This window comes from Idiotropiscis lumnitzeri, chromosome 5 (assembly GCF_059441095.1).
Source record: "Idiotropiscis lumnitzeri isolate Australia: NSW breed Sydney's pygmy pipehorse chromosome 5, RoL_Ilum_1.0, whole genome shotgun sequence".
Taxonomy (NCBI): Eukaryota; Metazoa; Chordata; class Actinopteri; order Syngnathiformes; family Syngnathidae; genus Idiotropiscis; species Idiotropiscis lumnitzeri.
Genome location: NC_142395.1, coordinates 14,107,177 through 14,114,266, shown reverse-complemented (window position 1 = coordinate 14,114,266; position 7,090 = coordinate 14,107,177).

Below are 7,090 nucleotides of genomic sequence, written 5' to 3'. Positions count from 1 at the left end.
GGGGAAACGTACATGAAAGTCTCCTGTTCTACAGAGTGGATCTCATTCTCCATGCCGGCCATATTTCTGTCTGTCTATCCAGAGACGTGCGCTAAAGCCCCTTTAATCTAACCGCGTTAGGCGAGTAAGAGAGAACCCGTAACTGGCTGAGTTCAATTCGTCCCTGAGTAAATCCTGGGCCTAATCTTCTGCGTCATACCTGTCAGAACGCCTGCGACCCTCTGCACTCGCATTCCTCCGCATCTTGTCAATATGATGCAGAGACAGTTTAATTTCGTCACCCTGCGAAAAAATGAAGTTGTGCAACGGGCCTGGTGTGGAAATGTGTCGTACGTGGAATGCTGTGGTGGGGGGGGGGGTCGGTTGGTAACGTCATGATGGGAAGAAGCTGCCCAAGACTTGTTTGGCCCCAACAGCTGCGTTTACCCGCAGTAATGCGCCCCGCCGGCCCCTCTCCCCGCTGTCAGCGCACCGATCGGCTTTCATGGATCATCTCTTATCTACCGAGTCTGTCATTGCCGAGGAGGGGCTCCTGCCATGGTTCACAGAACACAAGTCCCCTGCTTTTGGCTACTGTGCCATCCTTTCCTTAATCACCCCATCTCGCCCCTCACATGCAATCCGTGTTTGCGTCATTAGTTCCAAATGAGAGCCAAGAGGGGGGGTTGGTTGCTTGGAGGATGGCCACTATGGAGCGAGAGAAGACGCTTTTGTTTGTTTGGACAGATGCACGCAGGCCCATCTCTGAACTTGTGTCAATGATCAAAGGGGCCGATGATGTAGAACAGATTCATGGGCCATGTCTTATCAGTCCCCCAGACCTCCGCCCCTGCTCTGGGCACCATCCATCACGCTGATCCCCTCATCTGTCTCACCACGACGGCGGCACCCTAAACAAGGTGCATTCATCACTGACGCTTCGCTCTTTGCCAGGTGGCCTCACACCCTCCAGACATGGTGAGTGGACCCGAGTATCACCTCCAGCACAACCTCTTTGGGGCAACTTTTTCACCACAAGAGTTTAGCTTGTACTCCATAAGGTGTCACAACAGTCCTGGCAAACCGGCTTATGTGCAAGTTACTTTGCCCTAAGACTGTAAACCTAAGATGCCCTGAATATGAAAGGTTGTAGCTACACTGTAATTAGGAACATTGGTAGCTCATCTGTTTGAAGATTGGAACTCACACAGCACCAAAGGGAATATTTGACTCTTAGGACAGTCCTGAGCACTACCGAGGTGCTTAAGCAAGGCATCAGACTTTTTGTGTTCTTTGAGGAGACGTCTGACTCTTCTCTTTTCCAATTAACTCACGAATACAGCAAATTGATGACAACAATAAAAAGTTAGGTTTTCACCGATCTTAAGGCCTCAACACATCAATCCGCCGTCGGAAAGTTGGTACACGACGTCTGTCTGGTGTAGCGAGAAACATGGAAAAGTCTGAGCCATTGTTTGTTGCGTCTGGTGGGCATGTTCGTCCATTTCAACATGTACAATTGAGTTGGGTTGTCAGGACAAATGATCACTATGACTGGTTGTTAGCTAGTGAATCAGTCATTGGACAAGAACTGGAAGTGACATAAGCAGAAAAACGGTGAAGCTATTCCTCACGAACTAAATGAACATTGCTCATTTATACATCTCTAAGGACATAACGACATACTGGACAAAAGAGCACAAAGACAAAGTTATCACTCTCATTTGCGAAAGACCGCCGTGATTCGACATCATTCGTCAAAGGTGTTCCATTAACTATCGCCGCCGATGGCATGGACGGACGGGTGCTACTCCTCGCATATGTGCAGAAGGACCGGAGTGGTTGGGTTCTCCGTCGGCTTTTGCGGTGTGTTCTTTCAGCATTTTGCGGTCCGACATGCCGACTTCTCGGCTGACACGATAATTGGCCACGATGGCCGACGTCAGATTGGTATTTGGTGGCCTTTAAGGCTCACATTTGCTGTTTTAGCAATGCCATAAAGACCATAACTACAATGTCACTCAGTGGCGCGCAGACCTCCGTCAAGGCCCAACTGTTAAAAATAACTATTGATTTGTTGAGCAGCTTGTAAGCATCTCAAGGTCAGTTAACTGTTATCAAAAGTGGGGGGGAAATCCATAGGAGTGCAGTGTTTGTGTTTATTTAGCCATCTGTTTGTTGGCCAGCAGGCTATTTCCTGGTTTGTGGTTGGTGACAGCCAGACAGTGAAAAAACAAAAAAAAGTGAAAAAACAATTAGGGAAGTTGCACTCAGATTCTCACCAAAATGTAACCTGTTTTATTTTTTTGGAGCTCAAGTCCTAACTTCTTTCTTTAATTGTCATGCGTTGTTGTCTCAAATGGTGTTTGGTGTTGGCCACCTTTTGGTAAATTCATTTGTGTCCTCTCAGTGTGGTTATCTTGTCTTCCCCCTTTTATTGATCTGAAACGGAAAGCAAGTCAGGGCGCTCGTAGACGATGACAGAGCCGAAAAAATGGCCTAAGTGCTTCTTTGGTGTCAGCAGGTTAAGCAAAGTGTTTCGTGCTGGCTTTTATAGGGCCGAGATGGTGCCTTTGTGTGAGCCAAAAGAGTTGACTTAAAACAAATGCCAAGTGTGACACCAAAGGGTAATGGCTGCACACTCACGCACAAGGAAGGGGAAAAAAAGTGGCGTTTCAAAGGAGAACACCTTCGTTTCTTTTTTTTTCTTTTTCTTTTTTCACCAGACTGTACTTTACTTCAAAAAGTTGCAGAGGTGAAAGTCGAAAGACTGTGCCGGAGTTTTGTCAAGTAAAAATTAATTCAATAGCTTCTTTTGGTATACATATAATGATCACACTGCGCCCTTATCCAGATCCTCAACAAAAAATTGGGGGTTTTCCATGGTCGATCCATCACCCTTAGTAAATTAAGAACTGCTTGATGTTTACCTCAGTAAGTTGAAGTCAAAATGACTGCTGCGGAGAAACAACAAAGCTAGTGGTGGTCTAATTACTCGGCCAGCATGACACCTGAAAATAGAAAAATTAACTTATACGACAGGAGGCTATGAACAGCGATAAAACAGGCCAGCTAAGTGGATACTGTGGCGTACGACAACATCCACAGGGAAGGCACTAGGGTGAGCTCAGGATAGCCTTTGGGTTTATTTCTATTTAAATATTACAATTGTCGGCAATTTCAAATAGTTTCCTCTTTGTTAAGTTGCCACCAAAGAGCAATGAGAAAACGGGCTGTTGTAACAAAGCAAAGATTGCAGTGTGTGATTTTGCAGCATCCAGAGTGAAAGCACCGAAACATAGGATACATGTATGACCTTCTGTATCCTCAAATGATACAAAAGCACAACACTTTGCACGATCTATGAGGGCCTTCACTGCGTACTAAAACTTGAGTTATGGGCACTGCACGGTGGCAGGTGACTCAACTCACTCAACTGACTTCACAACAGGCAGCAGTTTGGCAACTATATTTGGTAAAAAAAAACTTTTTTTTTCTGTTTATCTGAAGGTTACTGTCAAACTAAACAGAAAGCAAAGAGAATTACAGAAACTCTACAGATGTACGGGCTATCAATTAGCAACTATGTTGGCGGTTTTCTTACCCTTTAAGCCAGTTGGCGGGCCACAATGGGTTGTAAATTTTGACAGAGGGGTCGGATGGAGTGTTTTGGTAACCTCACCTCATCGGAGAAAAAAAAAAAAACATTTCCTTTTAAATGAAAGTGAACAAAAGCATTACAACAATATATATGTCTTTGAAAAACCACAGTATTTAAAAAATAAAACATTAACAAGGTTTATTCATTTAATTTTTTTTCAAGTTTGGCGGGCCGCATTAAAACGTCTAACGGTCCACATGTGGCCCCCGGGCCGTAGTTTGCTTTAAGCAACGGATATCTAAACACAAACATTACTCGAGCACATGTAGACAGACCATATAACAATCATTGACAAAAAACGGCTAGTATTAGTGTCGTATTGATGAGCCGCATCTCAATGAACAGTTGATCCATCTGTCTGTACAAGGCACATCCATCACAATCAGCAAAAATTTTTGTGTCCAATCATGTCATTCTTTCACGTTTTTAGTGGAGTTATAGTAGATTTTTTTACTCAATGAAAACAACATTTTTGCGGGAGAGACTCGAACGGTTGAATCAATTACTGCCCCATTGTCCTGGCAAGCACATTATTTTCATTGTGAAAGACGGGAATGTTTCATGACTTTTTTGGACATTTTGTGAGAAGTGATCTTAGCAATGATGGCCTACGAGAATCACCGTTATATTGCTCCTCATTCCAAACTCCGAGGGGTGGCTTTAGTGTGCCAGAGAATGAGGTCGGGATGTCAAAGTGCCAAAGTTCACTGTCATAGCGTGCACCGTAAAATGACAGCATGTATGCACGGGAAAGTCAAAGTCATTTCTAAAGGTGAATTCTTGGGCAAGCAAATGTTGACAGGCACGCTACGGGTTCACCCCGAGGCGACGCAAACAAACACTTGGGGTGACAGCCGGACATAAGACGACATTCAGACGAGGCTACGGCGTAATGAGATGGCGGGCGAACGCACTTCAATATTTCTTCCGTATCCTCCACGGGAGTTGCGTCACCTTGCTGTCGTCCTTGGCCTCTGAACTGTTAATAAGCCCATTTGTTCAAATGACAGTGGCAGGCAGCATAAGCTAAAACACACGCACACACACACACACGCACAGACACACACGTTCCCCTCTACCGCCTCATTCCTCAAAGCAGGAGTCAGTTATCCCCTCCTGGCGGGGGTGAGCGGATATCACTCCGACTGCCGTGACAGCTCCACTTTAGCATATTCATGACGAGCTCGGTTTCATTTCACAGGTGTATTAAAAATACCCCTTACCTCCAAAACGGCCATGCATGAAAACCGATTGTGGTGGAAGTGGTGAGGACGGGGTGGCGATGTAGAAATATAAGCACGCATCAGAGGCCTGGGTCAAGAACCTTATTTCACAGTGACACCGCGGGGGCAATTTGGCAGCGGGAATGTTTGTCAATTCGCCATCGGAGAGCAAGGGGCCCAAGCCGAACGCTTTGTATTTATGGCGCACTTTTGTGAATACATTACCCCTGTCACGGTGAAATAAGTGACATCCTTACACACTCCTCCAAAAAAAAGGGGGGGGAGATAAGAGCCAAAGGTAATTAGTACATTCATCTTTTTTACGATATCATTTTTCAGACGTATATGATCTCAATGTAAATTAGAAATAAGGAGGAGATCAGGGGCGAGGAAAGATGGAATTAATTCATGGAGCGGGTCAAGCGCCCTACAGTGGCTGCGCAAAGGGGGTTAGGCCAGGGGTAATTTACGGTGGCTCTGCCATTGCCACGCACCTGGCATGGACTGAGACACACACACACACACACACGCACCCCCACGCACACACGCACACACACAGCAATGCTGGGTCTCCGCTCCCACGGATAACACACTCAGACTGACAGCAAAGAAGGGAAAACAGATGGAAAGAGGAGTGTAATAATACCAAGTTATACCGTTAGAATTGAACTTCCAAAGTTGAACAAAATCCATTCTGAGATGTTGGTTGACTTCCAAAACCATTGGCACCATAAGAAATTATAAAGAAATAATGGATTCAGTCAACTTTTGTATCATAAAGCAACATCAAATTTAAATAAATGAAAACTATTCAGCACTTCAGTGGGGGGGTTCGATTTACCATATCCCGACATACATACAGGGCTATATTTTCTCAAAACGCAGTCAAACTATTTGCAAGGGTGGGGTTTTCTTCATTTTCATTTTTTGCTAGAATTTCCACTAGTAGAACCGTGTGTCACGGGGCATTTGGCGCCTATGTGCGCCCTCACGCGATAGAAATAGTCTTATCCCAGCCAATCCTCGCGAATCCTTCATTAGCATAAAAATGAGGGCGGGCGGAGGGGCAGTACGCAAGAGTACGCCATGCTTGAAATTGCGGAAATAGAAATTAGACTCGCTGGGGTCCATGGATGTCATCTTCCCAACATCTCTGGGACGACGCTGGCAATTCATGTGACGTGTGCAATTGAAGACCACCTTGTACCACCATCTTAGGTCTGTGCACCCACATGCACTAGTGACAGATGACGGAGGTCCTATTAAAATATTTCTATAGGTGACTGGTTGGCATGTCTGCCTCACAGTTCAGGGGAGCAAGGTTGGGTTCTGGCTTCGTCCTTCCTTTGTGGAGTTAGCATATTCTCCTCATGCCTTTCCTCCTACATTCCAAAAACATGCATGGTAGGTTGATTGGACACTCTAAATTGTCCCAAGGTGTGATTGTGAGTGTAAGTGGTTGTTCGTCTTTGTGTGCCCTGCAATTGGCTGACAACCAGTCCGGGCTGGACCCCGATGCCTCGGGTGCGAGGCAACAAAGCCCAAATGGCAACACAGCTCTAAAGACACTTGATCAAACTTGGACTAAATGGAAATGTGGTAAAATTTACAATTCAATTAGTTCTTGTGGTAAAAGTGGGTCACTTCATTCAAGACTTACAGCGAGACAAAAGATGTGATAATCATAGAACAGGAAATAGAAGTAGCAACCAGAGATCCTCCTGTCAAAGTAGAATGTATTAACCGTTCTATGATTGAAACTTTTTGTCTTTGCCATCATCTTTTCTAGTGATAGACCGTGAAGTAAAAAATAGTTATTCCTTTGGAGGCTAACTTAGCTGATGTCTCTTAAGAACTTGACAGATCAGGATTTTTTTTCCATTCAAAATTTATTTTTGTTTGAAATCCAATTTCTACTGATTTTGGTGCATTTTGACCATGGAGGTCCCACTGTATTGGCACCTGGTCGATTGCCACTCCACTTTACATACCTCAGTGCAGACTAAAAACAAAAACTTAATTTTGTCATCATAAGGCCAACGACAGCCCTGTGCTGCTTTACGCCACATTTTAGTGGGTTTTAACATTATCTCCTGTGTGCACATTATAAAAGGCAGAATGTGAGCAGAGGAGATTAACGCCACGGAAAAGCAGATGCGGAATTTAATTCTCCCGTCCACCACTGCCCGGGAAACCATTAAGTAATCACAACATTTTCCCTCCATTA